Source organism: Argopecten irradians, unplaced genomic scaffold (assembly GCF_041381155.1).
Source record: "Argopecten irradians isolate NY unplaced genomic scaffold, Ai_NY scaffold_0195, whole genome shotgun sequence".
Taxonomy (NCBI): domain Eukaryota; kingdom Metazoa; phylum Mollusca; class Bivalvia; order Pectinida; family Pectinidae; genus Argopecten; species Argopecten irradians.
The window spans coordinates 26,224-43,933 of record NW_027187662.1 but is presented as its reverse complement, the minus strand read 5'-3'; the positions used below and the strand labels follow the sequence as shown (position 1 = coordinate 43,933).

The window sequence follows — 17,710 nt, the reverse complement described above, 5'->3', positions numbered from 1 at the left end:
TAGTTAAAGTTATAATTCTAGTGAATTAGGTCCTTAAATAATATATATTGGTTACGCACATGTATTTCAATTTGTGCACGTATTTACTGGTTCTTGGCAAGGTAATTCAAAGGTAAGATAATTCAAAGGTAGGAGAATTCAAAGAGTAACAAGAATGCGAAATTCACCAAATAATAATTTTTGTGACATTTTCATATGAACATGATTGTATTTCCGATGCACAGATAAGCAGTGATTATCCGAGATTTGTGTAATTTCCAATAACTCATTATTGAAAAAACTGGTTAATATAATTAATTGCATTTTTCAGTACATAATAAATTTTGCATTAACATCAGCTGTTCGCGAAAAAAGCGTCACATTTTCCCCCAAACTAGCAAAACCATATGCTTTTTGGTATCGACACTCATCAAAATGCTTTCATTATTGACAGTCGTTTTGTGCTGGATTGTTTTTTAATCGTTTCAATGCTTATGAATAAACTTAAGGACAGTTTAAGATAAACTTCGATATCTGAAATGACCATGCCCAAAGGAATCCCAGTAAAGTTTTGATAAGTTATATTTGATCACTTTCAGATTCCTATTATATTATATTCAAAATATATTTGGAAAATATCATTTTTTTAAAAGTTTGTCTTGAATAAAGTTCAATAATAAACAGGGAGGCATTTACAACTTTATTGAACCACGTTAGTATAAAAGCAGCATAATATATTATCTTACATCAAATTTGATGTCAATAAATATATTTTAAAAAAATTACATTCATCAATCAATGTACATGTATATCAAAAGAAAATAGACTTTTGGTACCAAATAACAATAAGCGATAAAACTGTGAATCATTTATTAACAGTGTTACCCTAACACATTATTATTTTATAATATTAAATTCAAAAGGAAACGTTAGTTAAAACAAATATTCTATCATCATTATAACAAATATTATTTTTTTAAAATATAATTCCTCTCCGAGTACGTAGCTGTATGTGCTGAGTCAATAAATGTAATGTTTGTTTACCATTAGACGATATTGATACTAAGAAGTGTTGAAGGTATATGACCAGGTTGATATTGTAGTGCAAATACAGTTGAAGAACTATAAAAATAGTCTTTAACGACAATCGTCTACCCTATATTTTTATCTTTTGATTATCTTCCGACGATTCAAAAGAGAGAAACTGGATTAAAGAGGTAGCTGCGACTCATCCTTAATATTTAGCAGACGATCAGTGGGACAATGATTCGCTCATTACAATATCAGTAGATATATTGTTTCATGTAGTCATCTGTATGTGCCAATGCTTAGCGTCTGAACCCAAGTAAATAACTTTATACCGTCTATCGCAAACCCCTTCCTTCCTTGAGAGAAATAAAAAAAAAGATATGGTTGTTTTTACAGCTAAAAACAGAACGCTGACACATTCTGTCATTTTATGTATCGTAACACTCATTTTAAAGAAGATATAATCACAGAATTTATAGCAAATAAGAAGGTAAAAATTTCACTAACCAGGTGATTAAACCAATCACCTTTTTGAACAACCAGGCCCAGGTGGTAAGTTATTAAGGTGTAGATGTTTTAAACCAAGCTTTTCTGCTCCAAGGCAAGTCATTCAGTTTCACTTCCTTCGCCTTCATGTACTACACGCCGCTTTTTGACGATCAGCCTTTTGACTTCATTTGAGGTATCCACTGCTTTTTTGGTAAATTTTCCTGAAATTGGATTCATGCAGAGATCTGACCAGCATCCCGCATATGTCGAGCCTCTTCGAAGAAGTTTTGGTACCGCGACGCATGAGGCAGTCAATCAGTCCAAATTGACCCTGCAGAGCAAAATGAGATAATCTTTGCAAATTATACTCTTTCTCCATCTTCACGGCAAGTCTGAAGTGCTCCTCAGCCTTTTCCGATTCATAATTGAGAAAAAACCTTGCTACTTGGACATGGAATCCTGGAAGGGCAAGCCACCGACACATGTGTCTGTCACCTAGAAGTTTTTCCAGCTTGATGGCATGTTTCTTACCATCCTGAAAGTGACGACTTTTGTTCTCGTCATCATCTGCGTTCGCTATTCTGGTAATGTAACACTTGAGGAGAAGCTTCAAACACATTGCGTCGTGATGGAGACGTTGGTGTTCGCTAACTTTAATGATACCGTACTCATAGTAATGCGAGTCTTTTTCGTTCAGCAATTCTTCGTATTTGGAAATGATCTTGTGTAGGATATCATCCTTCTCTTTTCCGGATTCATTGACATGTTTCCTACTGACCAAACAATGGTACATGATACCATTTCGTCTCGTGATCAGACTCTTCACGGAAGGGAATTCTGGATATCGCTCCCCCGCAATAATTTCCCGAGCAGGTATGCCAGACGAAGTTCATTCCAGCAAACAAGTGTTAACTGTTGATGTGATTTGCTTTGGTAGTAATGGGCTCTGCCACTGTTGTAAAGTATTGTTACCATCATTTCCACAACAGTTACTTCCCCTAGCTTATCTCGCGGCATCGCTTGTTGTTTGTCAAGCAGTTTACTGTACAATTCATTGCTGAGTCGGCCTCTTTTACGTTCATCAACATGTTTCTTGTCTCCAGAAAACTCAGCAACTTTTTCCAAATGATCTAAATCATGAACAGTTCGTTCTGTGTGTATAACGATGTCTGGTATCAAGTCTTCAGGGAAGTCTTTCGCTACATTTACTAGATCTTGGAACATCTTTTTAGTTTGCAAATCTTTCATTTTTGCGTTTTGTCGATGCTTCTCCATCTCGCTGTCCCTTGCATCACTTCCAGTATATTCGTTTTGGCTCGAAAAGATGCCAAGAAAATATTGGAAAATGCTATCTGCGCGTCTCCGCCGATTTCTGTCATCCTCAATGTATTCCATACCGTCTAATGCTTCCATTTCTTCTGCCGTTATCATAAGCGTCTCGGGATCAGTTTTGATTAGCTGAAACCCAAGTTTCTTTGCTTCGTTTAAATGTTCGTCTGCTAGCAAGCTTTCCACTCCACTCACTCGAAAAGTTACCCCAATGGCGGCATGAAGAGTACACATTAGAAATATGCATGCTTTCTCTTTTTCTAATTTCAATTTAGTAGCACACAGAACAACTTTGGAAGCGTGAGGCTGCAGTTCTAAGTTGCTGAGCAGAGTAAGATGAAGCCGGCAATCAATGCTGATATTTTTGCAAAAGAAACAGAGCAGGTCCCTGATGGTCGACTCTTTTTCTCTTCTCTGGATAATCTCAAATCTAATACCAATGCTGTCACAGCGTGTATGGAAATGGCTTGCGTCTGGTGCTCAAATTGAATTTCACCGCTTATACAATACTTTCGAATGTTCGCTATCAGCTCGAAAACGACAGTGTCTTTATCTCTGTCGTCCATGCTGTCTGGAAGTAGCTTTTTCAGAAGTCGGATTGGGATTTCGTGGTGGTGCAGGAAAGGTATGAACTGTAATAGCATCTTCATATGTACCGACGATGTCTCTTCCACTCTTTCGATTGTGAGCATCTGAGCAGATACTAGCCCATTTGGCATATTCCTGCTCTGAGGTACCTCTCATAAATTTTCTCTACTTGTTTAAGAAACTCTTTGTCCGTGAGTTTGTCTATGTACATCTTTACCGACATGCCAGTCGTGTACATATACGAGTTTGCAAGAACCAATCCGTAGGGTAGATATCCCATTGTTTTCTGCCAAGGCCTGAATGTCTTTTTCGGAATTTTTCTGTTTGATTGGTTCCTTGAAAAACTTTAAAACCTCTGATTCCTCACAACTCCCACAACATCCTCAAAAACATTTTCATTTTGAGTACACTGTTCGTAAAACTTAGAGTAGTTAGTAGAGCATAACATTCTGAGATTTCTTGCTTTGTGAATTTGATGAAATGAGTGAATGATTTGTTCCACTACCCCGCATGTCTCTTCAGTAACATCGTCAAAGATGAGCAGATATACTTTGCCATCCTTTTCGCCAGTTTTTATTAAAGATATAGCAACTTCCGCTATTTTTATGACATATTCACTTTTTCCTTCGTTCTCTTGTTCAAATTTCATCTTCGAAAATTCCAAAAAACCTCTAAAGCTCGTTAAAAGGTCGTCTTTACTTTTACACAGAAGCTTGTATGCTATATGTTTAGCGTGTTGTCGAAAGTCGCTTGCATACCAACAACATGTTTGGGATTTTCCTGCAGCGGGTAGTCCTGCAAGAAATAGTGTAATGTATAAGGATAAGTTAAAGACGACTGGAAAACAATTTTACTTACATATTTGTTGACTATTTTATCAGAGTAAGGTATGATAAGATATATAAATATCATATCATGGTAAGCCAATTTAACATACCCCTGAGTATCGCCAAATGTTCTTTCTCTACACGTTCTTTCACTTTCTTGCATGTCAGTGTCACAACAAAATTGGGAACTAGTTCTTGCCACATGGATCTCTCCTTGGCTGAAACAAACAGAAAACAATTGGCCTTCAAGAAGAAGAGAACATTGATACCAAAATATAACGTATATATATCCTCATGCGCTGAAATAAAAAAAAATCATCATGAAATACATTGCGAATATAAACAAACATTCACGCATAAGGTAAAGAGATCTAAACTTAAACTGTGATAATATAACCAGACGTTTCGGAGATACAAGCGTTAGGTCTGTCACCTGCGATACCAGCGATATAAATGTATACTTATTCATTGACATGAACTTTTCAATCTGCTAAGGTTGTGTGTAAATGTCGACCTTTGTCGACCTGTTAAACATGAATTTTATTTACTTACATAAACATAGAATGCAAAAAATATATATTTCATCAATATTGATCGCAGGAAAGCATACATAATACTTGTTTTGTTCCATAATCCGCAACAAACGGCTTGATTGTTATTACATGTATTTAATCAATTAATTGACACCTACCTGAATGAATATTTTTCATTTTTTCTGTATATAGATTCAGCATTTCTCGAATTTTATTACAGCCACCAATATTTTCAAAACTAGACTGTAATTTCGAAACGTCGTGTTTGCTGATGATTTCTTTCCTAACGAAGAAATCCAGCACGTCCTTGCCTGTAGCACATCTCTCTAAACCCTCCGTCTCCTCAAGGTTGTCAAAAAAGCTTCTTCCAAGAAATTTCAGTTCATCACGTTTTTCTGCGTGTAAAAGAGCACATCAATGAATATTGAAATATCAACAGCATTGCGTAAATGGGATATTCATAACAGGTAAAGCTAACGAGATTTAGAGACCGTCTACAGCAAGCCAGCAATGCTTTTTGGGTAAATAGGTTTGATAAGCACTGTCAAATTTTAGAGAAAACGCGATCTGGAACAGGTTATCGCAGTGATGAATTCGCACAAGCGCTGTAATAATTATATAAAAGGTACTACCGAAAATACGATTGGCGCAAAAACCACTAAAATAAGATAACCGCTAAAGTATGCACGGTTTACAGTAAATAGGTTTGATAAGCAGCTGCGGTATTTTGTATTACTGTATTAAGAGAGCCACTTACTGTCTGTTAATTCTTTACTTATATTTCGGAGCAATTCTTCAAAATCACTTTTTGACGGCATTTTAAATCGTTTTTTTCTAGTTGAAGCGCTAGACCTGAAATAAAGGTAGAATATAATGTAATTCAATAGTTGAATAAATAAGTTGGCGACGTGCCTAATTCTATTTAAATGGTACACATGCACACACAACAAAACAACACAATCTTTGTCCCAAGTTTTGCACTATCGCTTTATAACTAGTCCACATTGCACGTTCAAATATCTTTCTACAGTTTTGAACAGATTTCACACGTGAGTGTGACGACACCTCCTACTGAGGATACGAAAACCCGTAATAAGTCAAGGTATCAAAATTAAACGTCCAGAATATCCCACTACTAGGCTCTAAAATGCTGTTTGTTGTTCATTCAGTTATTTTATTTTTTATAATTTCTTGTTAATTTCTAGATGTAAAGTTTTCTTAATTTTTTTTTATTATATACTTCATTTTTTTAACTAGTAACTAATCTTTCTAGTTATTCACTATCAGATGGTAAGAAATCTCTCCTCGCTAGAGGGCTTAAGTTTGTCCCGGACAGGGTTAGGATAGACAAGCTGAAACTTTTAGCAGATTTAGGATGTTGGGAGAGGAGAATGCGGTTAAAAGAGTTTTTCTATGACCGTGAAAATGTAGAACAGAACCACATACGGAGTGTAGTTTATGTTTGTAGTGAAGATAACTTTACTCCAAATAAAGGTAGAGACGCGTGGCTTGATCTATACATAGAGCTTGTAAAAGAATGGTATTGTTAACAATTTGAAGAAGAAAGATAAGTTGAACATTTCTCCTGATGAACAACAGTCATTCCCATATCAAGACCAGCAGACAAAGGCTCTGGGATTGTTGTAGTTGACAAGACTGAATATATACAGAAGTTGCAAGATGATATGGATGGTAGTGACAGTTATATAGAAGTGAGTACAAACCCGACCCAGCATGCATTTAAGTCAGTTAAAAAGTTGTGAATAAAATGAGCAGGGATGGGGTGATAACCAAAGATATGCATCAGTATCTCATTCCGAAGCATGTAAATCCGGGAAGTCTCAAAGGGAATCCAAAGTTACATAAAGCAGGTAAACCGTATAGATCTATAGTCAGTGGGATAGGAACACCAACAGAGAGGATAGCACAGGTGATGGAACATGAACTTGAAGAATTCGTTAAAACGTTATATTTGGGATACAACTGATTTCATAAATAAGTTGGCAAGAGTTGAAACACTTTTACCAGATCTAGCAATACTATTTTGCTTTGATGTATGTAAAGTTATACCCCATTCATTCCCAGAGAAGAAGGACTCGATGCATGTGAAGAGGCGCTCAATTCAAGAACTGATGCGATAATAGAGATTTCAGAAAAGATGGGCGATGACGTCACACAAAGGTACATCCGGGCGCTCAAAGGTACAACAACTCCGTATATCTGTACACATAAACATGGTGGTAACACAGCCGCTTGGATTTTGTTTACATTTTATTGTAATAAACAGTACGGCAATCCGAGAACTATTGCGTTATTTTAATTTTTAAAAAAGTGTAAATAATAATATTTTAACAATAATATATAGATATAAACATCTGGTATTCATATATTTCACTCTGTTTATACTCCATTTTCGACCGCCACGAGAAAAAAAACAAGATCGCCATTAGACCTACACATGTACGTATAAACATTGACAGAATATTAAAAATATCAGCTTGAAATTATCAATTTAATTCCAAGTTTCCCGAAATATCATACTGACATTTTAATAAGCGATTACTGTTTTCTAAGTCTTACTTGGTAAACACCTTACGATGTGTGATTATGACCAAACTAAAATTTACCCCAAGCGCACGGCAGCCATTACGTTCAGTACTGCCAGAAACATATATACATATGGTATAATATATATAATATATGTATAATATGTTTCTGGTACTGCCGAGATTTCAGAATTTCGTCATTTTTCAGAGTCACAAAATTACGTATTCTGGATAACTTTTTTCGTCAGAAATTTTGGAATTTTGTTAATGACATACAAATGAGTCAGTTTATAGTTACTTTTTATCATATTTTAAAACAAAACTTCGAGTAATTTTAGGATTCTCGAAGCCATGCGCAATGTGTCCTGGTCGGCATTTACAGTACTACGATCTAGCTATATTGTAGTCTATCTAACATATATTCAAATTATTTAAAAGTAACATCACTTCAATGTGGGGACTTCACATAGCAGCCCATGGAATAAAAGTGACTAAAAAATAAAAAAAAAAAAAACCAAAAACACTCTACAGCATGAAATTGAACGATTTCACCATTTTATTTTTTCGAGATATCGGCAGCCATACTGTACGTGCACGTACATATAGATCTGCATTTACGTGTAACACAGTAGCTTATACCATTCCTTAAAACAAGATATACATGGAAAATAACAAAATATATATTTTTACAAGTACTTATTGTGAAATGTGTTGGTAATTACGTATTAATGTTATTAATTTCCCAACAATGGGCTGTGGGCCTGAGGTGATCTACCAGCGAAGCCATGCACGAGCGGCCGTGGTCTGGCCAGGTGGTTCACATTCGTTATATTTATATTAAATAGTGTTGTGAATAGAAACAAAATACATTGAAATCAATTCTCTATTCATAACTTTTTTCAACTACATGGATTTCCTACGTGTGAACAAACAACGGGTACTTGTGACGGCCCGGCACCGCTTCGCAAGCTGGCTTCAACACTAAATCTACAGATATATTTAGCAAAAAACAATTGTAAATATAAAAATATAAATGTCTGTAACCTCTGAAACAATCAGAAAACATTCTAAAATCAGAATTTGCAAGTATGGAAGTGTATACTTTTGTCAACGTATCGATTGTGTAGCAGGGATGTACGTATCTGTTATTGTTTTTATTAGTCGCCATACTGTGTTTGTACCTTTGAGGACCCGGATGTAAACTTTCTGTGACGTCACGCCATCTTTTCCCTGAAATCTCTTATACCAACAGATCATGCTATGGAGATGATACGGACGGTATTGGCCAATAACAATTTTAGTTTGGGTGATAAAAACTACCAACAAACTAAAGGAATCGCTATTGGATCTAGATTGAGCAGGAACTTTGCATGTTTAAATATGCGTAAATGGGATGAACAGCTTATGAAGTATGAGAACCAACCAGAATTCTACAAACGCTTCATTGATGATGGATTTGGGATATGGTTAGGTAGCCCAAAAGAGCTGGAAAAATTCGGTCTGCACAAATGAGGATTGTATTTGATCAACCGCCGTTACTGGCATACCGTAGGGACAGCAATTTGTGTCATAGTAAAACCAAAGGTGAGATATATGTAGACGCTGGTTGTGATTGTGCCATATGCGATCAAATGGAGAAGAATGTTGTGTATGACACAAGCCGTTCATACGAATATAAGTCAGTATCATCATCAGCAAAATGTTCCACACAGAATGTTGTATATGTTTTGATTTGTAATAAGTGCAATGTAAACTGTGTATGTTGGTGAAACCGAAACATCGGTGAAGGAAAGGTTCACTGAGCATTTACGGGATGTGCGGATATTAAACCAATAAACCGGCATTTTCTGGAACCACAAAACGAACTGATGGAGAAGATTGCGATTTTGAAGACATTGTCTAAGAATATGAAAGAATACCGGCTTTTACAAGAAAAACAATGGATAAGGTTGTTGAACACAAAGACTCCAAAGGATATATTTACACATATGCCCCTATATAGTCAACGGATGGGAAGTTGCGTTCAAATTAGCGTAATCGCAATGACGTATGAATACTAACGCAGTATAGGTTCGGACTACTTCTAGTTCACGCTTCGATAAGATTTTGCGGATTTCAAAATAACAATAAAGAGTTTTTGTAAGATCCAATTAAATATTTATTTGACATCAAAACAAAAGATGTGTTCAAGCATTGTAACGGTAATAAACTACAAAATGAATCGCTGGTCGGAGCTACAACCGGGGGGTTTTCCTCAGGAATGTTCGGGGAATCCCTTAGTTACGTCAGATGTACATGTGTGTACGGTCACTCATCTCATCTAAATATACAGAATTTTTGATTGTCGGTGAACAATTCTGGGAGCGTCTAAGCGGTTTTTGTTTAACTTCGTTCTTTAAATAGTTAATATGTTGTACACAACTTTTCTGATATAATAATATTTTTATCCAACAGGAACCATGCTACATACATGTACGGTTTGATAATTTATTTTATTACAAACCAACATAAACCAAAATTGTATAATTCTTAACCAAATATCGACATCTAATGAATATCTTTCAGTTTTCTCCATATACCATAAAAAATGTATCAAATTGTCTCTTCTAGGATATGTTTCCTGAGGTTTACCAGTGCTCTCAGTGTATTGATAGTAAAACACACCTATTCCACCCTGGCCAACCTGTTACCCTACCTGTTTCTCACCTATAAATCTCAAAAGTTGGCTAGACTGGAAGACACCAATTACTGCAAAACACTTCTATATATAGTTTTCTCTGTACACCAGAGCAATTACAAGGTCATCTAGCCAATTCCTGCATTGGAATATACACGTGTCTGATAATGCATGGCTTCATATATATATTACTTATAATTGTGTTTTATTCATAACTATACTTTGGAAAATCTAGATTCGATAATTTTCTATTTTTTTTTCTATATCTTAAATATCTTTTAGCATATAATTAAAATATAATAGTCAGAGAGTGCTATGTTAACACGAAGAATTAGGCGGTCGCCAGTGGCACGATAATTTAAAAGTTGCAAGGAGAGTAAAATTCAAAAAAAAATACGAATAATAGGAATAATATGTGCTTTGCACGTAGTAAATTACTTTTCACCAAACAGATTAGCTATTAACTTCTTTCAGGAGTTTTAATATTTTTTACACATGCCTTTTTACTTGTTCGTATTTTTATGAATGATATTCAATTCCTTTTAAGTGTCCAAATTGAAATGTTGGTATATTTACATGACCTTTTTTGTAGTGAGACAATAGGTTTACGACGCGCAAAAAAAAAAAAACAACTAAAAATACTGAAAGGTTGTTTACTTAGCCCTGTATCCTATTTCCAGAAAATGGGTATTTAATTTGAAAATACTCTGAACACCTCAAAAATCATCCGATCTGAATATTTTTAGCTTACATTGAAGACAATTCCTTACTGGTTACTATGGTATATGATATGATGAGATTATGGGCGAATTTGATTTCATATCGAAAGTTGAATTACGAGAATTCGTGTAAAAATCGTTAGTCGGAAAAGTACACGCTACATCCCCAGGTAACGATTTCCTAATGAGCACAGACCGAATAAAATCATCATCCATTCAACGAATGCATCCCTGAAATATTCAGATCGAAATTTTTTGTGGTGTTCAGAGCATTTTAAAATTAATTACCCCATTTTCTGGAAATGGGATACAGGGCTATTTTTAGTATTATTTTTTTTTTGCGCAGCGTAAACCTGTGATGAGACTAAAGCAATATCAATCTTTCTTTTGTGACTGTGTATGATTTTTTTTCCTTTTAAAAATCATATCATATTTTTGTAGTATATATCCCATTACCACTCCAAAAATAAGAAATATAATAGGCGATATAAAATTGCACACTGTAAAGCACTCAAAGCACGTGTTCCACATTATCCATAATGAAAACATTGATTTTGCTTGTTCCTTCTGTATGTAAACCTTTCAATACATACTAGTTTACCTCGACATGTAGACTAGTTTATCTTAGGTCCAGATAAACACATCTACAGTACGTGTGTAAACAACATTGTATATACAGAATCCCAAATAAGTAGATTTGGTTATTCAAACTGCAAATGTCACTTTTGCCATTGATCTTGAATTTAGTATTTACAGATATGTTTTGAATATTTACTCTATAGTTCATATCTTAACACATGCCTGGATTTAATGAAGAAAGGTTAACATTAGATGTGGGATATGAAGATAAAACGATAACATGTCTATCTGTTATTACCCTTCAAATGTTCTATATAAAAATGTAGGACTGATTTGATATACAGTGTAACAATAACAAAGCTGAATTTACAACGTTGATCCTGTTTTCTGGTCGATGTAAAGAGATGTGTAGTCGCTGGTCGTGTTTAAGCGAGGGTAGTTTAATAGAGTTAAACTATCTAGAAATATGCTGGGAAGTCATCGTTTCGAACAGAGAGTCTTCTAGATACGTATATATATCTGGAGATAATTATTTTAGCACACAAAAACTAATTTGGAGACCATTATAATATAATGAATAATACGAAAACGTTGATATGAACATATTATGTGTATTACCTTAATTTGTTAAATATAATAAAACACGCAATGGTAACAAATAGGAATTGTAGGTGTATTAAAAGGTTAAAGAGCAAGTGAGACTGCCAAAAGGTTTCATCCTTTTAAGACATTACCAATGTGTGACTATCAAGTTCTTTACTGTAATGGCAATGATGGAATCTAATTGATATTTGCGACAACGTGTGATATACATTGTATGCATTATACATTATATATGTATCTTATTAATACTATTTAAGAGAATATACGAAATTTTTTTGTGTATTATCGTATCAGAATCGATCAAAACCATTTGAAAGCATGCCTACCCACCTGTGAAATAAATATTTCAGCACTTGTTACTTTTGGTAGATCATGGACTATTTCGTTTAAGTTGATCTGTACAGTCCATCGTTAGATTACTTATCTTATCTGAAAGTCAATGAAATACAAACCGAGGAAAATGATTCAAATTGGGATACTTAATGGTGATAAATGGTGAATTTCCAAGAAAAATACGTATTGTACATTCCGTATTCGGCAAATCCGAGTTTGAACTTGTGAAATATCCTTCCATTAAAATCATATGGTATTGTGTATTGGTTTTCCATGTTATTATTATCGTTGTACGGCTGATGACGTAATACCAGTGCTCGGGCGTTATGATGATTTCATCGCCATCGCCATCGCCATTAGTCCATTACATTAAGACTCTCGTTTTTGGTCTGAAAAGTAACGATAAATTTGCGAAGAAATAATAAGTAATTTAAGTCTGTACAGTACCTTCTACATGGTGTTGTATGGTCTCTGGTGAATCCTCACTTCACCTGCCTAGACAAGTTCATACTGTGTTCGGTCGATCAACGAGGTTATCTTTTACAAATAATGTAGTAAAAATCTCTTAGATTCGTGATGATAATGTAAGTCCAAAATCCATGCAAAGTGTGTTCGTCATAACATGAACGTCACAAGCTTTAATTTTATCTACTTCTGGTGTCAGAAATAACTCTAACCGTAACATCATACTTTTTTTTAACACATTGCTGCTTTAACGATGAGCTCTCACGTATTTCCATTTTCTGTCGTGTATGAGTTATGATACTTACGTTTATATCAAAGCATCAAGTACTTAAAAAGCATAAATTATTTGTATCGTTTTCTCAGAATTATTCAAATAAAAATAAAAGCATTATAAATAATTAGTAAGAAGTTTAAAATGCTGCAAGTGAAGTACTTTATAATTTGGTGTTAATGCAAAACTCTTTAACAAACCAGAAATAAAACCTGTTTGCAGAGAATGAAAATCAAGTAAGGTGTATGAATCTACTACCTACACAGAAAAAGACCGTGAACCTGGGGGAGGAATCATTATTTATCGCAAAGATAATATAGTTATGAAAAGATATACAAATGCTTTGGACTGAGGTTACCACAGGTGGTAATAAGTCTTTATTAGGTTGTATTTACAGACCACCTGGTAGCAATGTAGATTATGTAGCGTGGAAATTTATGTCACGCTTAGTTTTTATTAGTTGTTAAAGTTAAAGTTTATTTGTATTGTTAAAATAAGAGTTTTATGCTATTTAGTTCATAGTTTTAGTTTATATATATGCAGTATGTATAGTGTATATGGACAGTTAGGGGCCAGGTGGCCACGCGCACGTGCCCATCTGGGGTCGTTACGTATAAGGGAGCTAGGGCACCGCATTCCGTTTTCCATATAAGGAGTTGTTTACGACTAGGGCTGTGTATTAGGGTCCAGTTTGATGGACAGGTTGCGTAAGGTGTTCGTATTAATAGTAACAGAGAGCTAAATTTAGGTAGTGGTCACTCCGGCCAGCCAATTAGAGTTAGGTTGGGAGGGGGAATGGAAGTAGGTAGAAATACGTAATCATATTAAGATTCAGCCAATGAACGTGAGAATGAAGATGGAAGGAGCGAGGTTTTAGCCAATTAGAGGATAGTATGAAAGTGGTATAAAAGGGGGTGCACGTGACGAAACGAGAGAGGACATGGAAATTTTGGGACTTACTCCACGCATCTCGGGATAAGTTATTTTAATTCGGATTACTTTACTACACATGTATCAGTGATGTGATATATACGGATTACTCTATCATTCTTAGTGTGTGACCATGGGATTTATACTTGCATTTGGGATGTACTGAATACTTCGCAATTATGGATATCACCTAGCAGTGACAGTGTACCAGTGTGTGAGTTCCTAATGGATTTATTGTGAACTATATTACATTTTGCACGTGGATGTTTATGTGAATAAATTATGTGAATTTTAGAGTGATGTTTTCTAGTTTTCCCTGCCGTAGTCACTTTCCATCACGGACTTACGATATACAATAGCGTCTCGTCATAGCCTTAAGTGCTATCATATTTTGGAGAAACGCTACAATTATTTGGAAAATTTTGATACAATGTTTTGTGATATAACTAATAATATAAATTAGATATAATATTAACGGAGACATAAATGTGTGGATGGGTGGATGACTTGTGATCGCTATTTGCGAATGGACTTTTTTGGTCTGTATCCATGAGTGGAAGGAGTAACTTTCACATAAACAATTTTCACCTAAAAACATATATCGAATTATACATCATCTAATTTACAAACGTTGATTATCTAAATCTTCTCATGTTAGTTGTTCAAATACTATAAATTGATTTTTAAAAGAGTATATTTTGTATATAATGTTAAATGCATTGTGTTATCTGGGGAGAACCTGTTGACGCTTAGCCTAATGTTTGACCGCTTTTCATATTTTGTATGAAATAAAATTTTATCAAATTGAAATTATGAAACTCGTCTCGAAGTATCAATTTAGATTAACTCAATTAGGTACTAATTATATATAAATTTCCGTGATATTACTTACTTTTATAATTAATCAAATTGAGTTTTGGCGGATTGATATCCTATCTAATAGTTCAGTTTGGCCAATGACTGTGCCACTTTTAAAATATGCCCGGAAATTGCATGTATGACGTCATAATACTTCATACAATTTTTTCGGTCTATGGAAAAACAATATCTAACCAATAGAAATGAGTATAACATAAGAAATTAAATTGGTATGAAATAAACACTCGTTTTTGGTCGATATAGCGGAAATGGAAATCCTCTAGAACAAACGTCATGACGTCATAACCTGCAACACGATCTGTCAGATGACGGGAATACACAAAAGATGGCCAACTGCAACCGCTTCGTTTTCTTTAATCACACAGTTTTCAAAGTTTTCCCGGCGACAGAGATACTGTAAACACAAACTCCTACCGACCATGCATATCTTTATAAAGAAATAAGAAAGAACACAGATTTGAAAGGTATAGTACAGATCGTTTTAGTAAGTGCATTCTGTTTTTAAATATTTATACAGGTTTATTAAAAATTGAATAAATTCAGAACACATTTGTATTAGGCTTTGTTTTGTTTTACTTCTCTGGCCATATTATGGACTTTTGTGCTGGTAAATATGATGTGATATTCACCAGCACAAAAGAACATAATTGTATATTATTCAAATATCTATATCCTATGTATAAGATGTAGGTTTCAAACTCGCAACCAAGCGCTTTATATAGTGGAAAAAACTGAGAAAAAAATCAGATGAGCCTATATAACAGGGTTGGGTCTTTCAGAATGTTTACCTGGTCAAGTACATTTTAAATCTAATATAAGTAGTCCTTTATATGTCGTCGACATATACCTACGTATACAATGATTGAAGTCAATTGGTCATAAAGAATTACAGGCCCCATTTTACTATTCCATTCTATAGCTGTTACTCTTATGTCATAATGTCGCATAAAGTAGCGGCGATGTTATTTTTACAAACTTTTGGTACGAATCACGGAAAAGAATAATTTGTCAAATCATTGCTGGAACACATTTCGGTCTTCCTCTTGCTACTCTTCACTCTACACGATACAAGTCATTCATGTAATGGAACTGCAGAACTTAATTGCATTTTTCGGTACATAATAATTTTTCATTAACATCAGCTGTTCGCGAAAAAAGCGTCACATTTCCCCTAAACTAGCAAAACCATATGCTTTTGGTATCGACCTCATCAAAATGCTTTCATTATTGACAGTCGTTTTGTGCTGGATTGTTTTTTAATCGTTTCAATGCTTATGAATACTTAAGGTCAGTTTAAGATAAACTTCGATATCTGAAATGACCATGCCCAAAGGAATCCCAGTAAAGTTTGATAAGTTATTTGATCACTTTCAGATTCCAATTATATTATATTCAAAATATATTTGGAAAATATCATTTTTTAAAAGTTTGTCTTGAGTAAAGTAATAAAGTTCAATAATAAACTGGGAGACATTTACAACTTTATTGAACCACGTTAGTATAAAAGCAGCATAATATATTATCTTACATCAAATTTGCTGTCAATAAATATATTTAAAAAAATTACATTCATCAATCAATGTACATGTATATCAAAAGAAAATAGACTTTTGGTACCAAATAACAATAAGCGATAAAACTGTGAATCACTTATTAACAGTGTTACCATAACACATTATTATTTTATAATATTAAATTCAAAAGGAAACATTAGTTAAAACAAATATCTACATCATTATAACAAATATTCTTTTTTAAAATATAATTCCTCTCCGAGGTACGTAGCTGTATGTTCTGAGTCAATAAATATAATGTTTGTTTACCATTAGACGATATTGATACTAAGAAGTGTTGAAGGTATACGACAGGTTGATATTGTAGTGCAAATACAGTTGAAGAACTATAAAAATAGTCTTGAACGACAATCGTCTACCCTATATTTTTATCTTGTGATTATCTTCCGACGATTCAAAAGAAAGAATCTGGATTAAAGAGGTAGCTGTGACTCATCCATAACATAAGAATATCAGTGGGACACTGATTCGCTCATTACAATATCAGTAGATATATTGTTTCGTATAGTCATCTGTATGTGCCAATGCTTAGCGTTTGAACCACGTAAATAACTTTATACCGTCTATCGCAAACCCCTTCCTTCCTTGAAAGAAATAAAAAAAGGATATGGTTGTTATTACAGCTAAAAACAGTACGCTGACACATTCTGCCATGTATGTATCATAACACTCATTTTAAAAGAGATATAATCATAGAATTTATAGCAAATAAGAAGGTAAAAATTTCACTAACCAGGTGATTAAGCCAATCACCTTTTGAACAACCAGGCCCAGGTGGTAAGTTATTATGGTGTAGATGTTTTAAACCAAGCTTTTCTGCTCCAAGGCAAGTCATTCAGTTTCACTTCCTTCGCCTTCATGTACTACACGCCGCTTTTTGACGATCAGCCTTTTGACTTCATTTGAGGTATCCACTGCTTTTTGGTAAATTTTCCTGAAATTGGATTCGTGCAGAGATCTGACCAGCATCCCGCATATGTCGGCAGCCTCTTCGAGAGAAGTTTTGGTACCGCGACGTATGAGACAGTCAATCAGTCCAAATTGACCCTGCAGAGAGCAAAATGAGATAATCTTTGCAAATTATACTCTTTCTCCATCTTCACGGCAAGTCTGAAGTGCTCCTCAGCCTTTTCCGATTCATTTTTGAGAAAAAACCTTGCTACTTGGACATGGAATCCTGGAAGGGCAAGCCACCGACACATGTGTCTGTCACCTAGAAGTTTTTCCAGCTTGTTGGCATGTTTCTTTCCATCCTGAAAGTGACGACTTTTGTTCTCGTCATCAGCTGCGTTCGCTATTCTGGTAATGTAACACTTGAGGAGAAGCTTCAAACACATTGCGTCGTGATGCAGACGTTGGT

General features: G+C 34.7%; 1 pseudogene; it reads right to left on the bottom strand.

Moving 5' to 3' along the window:
• Positions 1 to 1,681: 1,681 nt before the first annotated feature.
• LOC138312061 (uncharacterized) lies at positions 1,682 to 17,687 on the bottom strand (annotated as a pseudogene).
• Between the last annotated feature and the right edge of the window lie 23 nt (positions 17,688 to 17,710).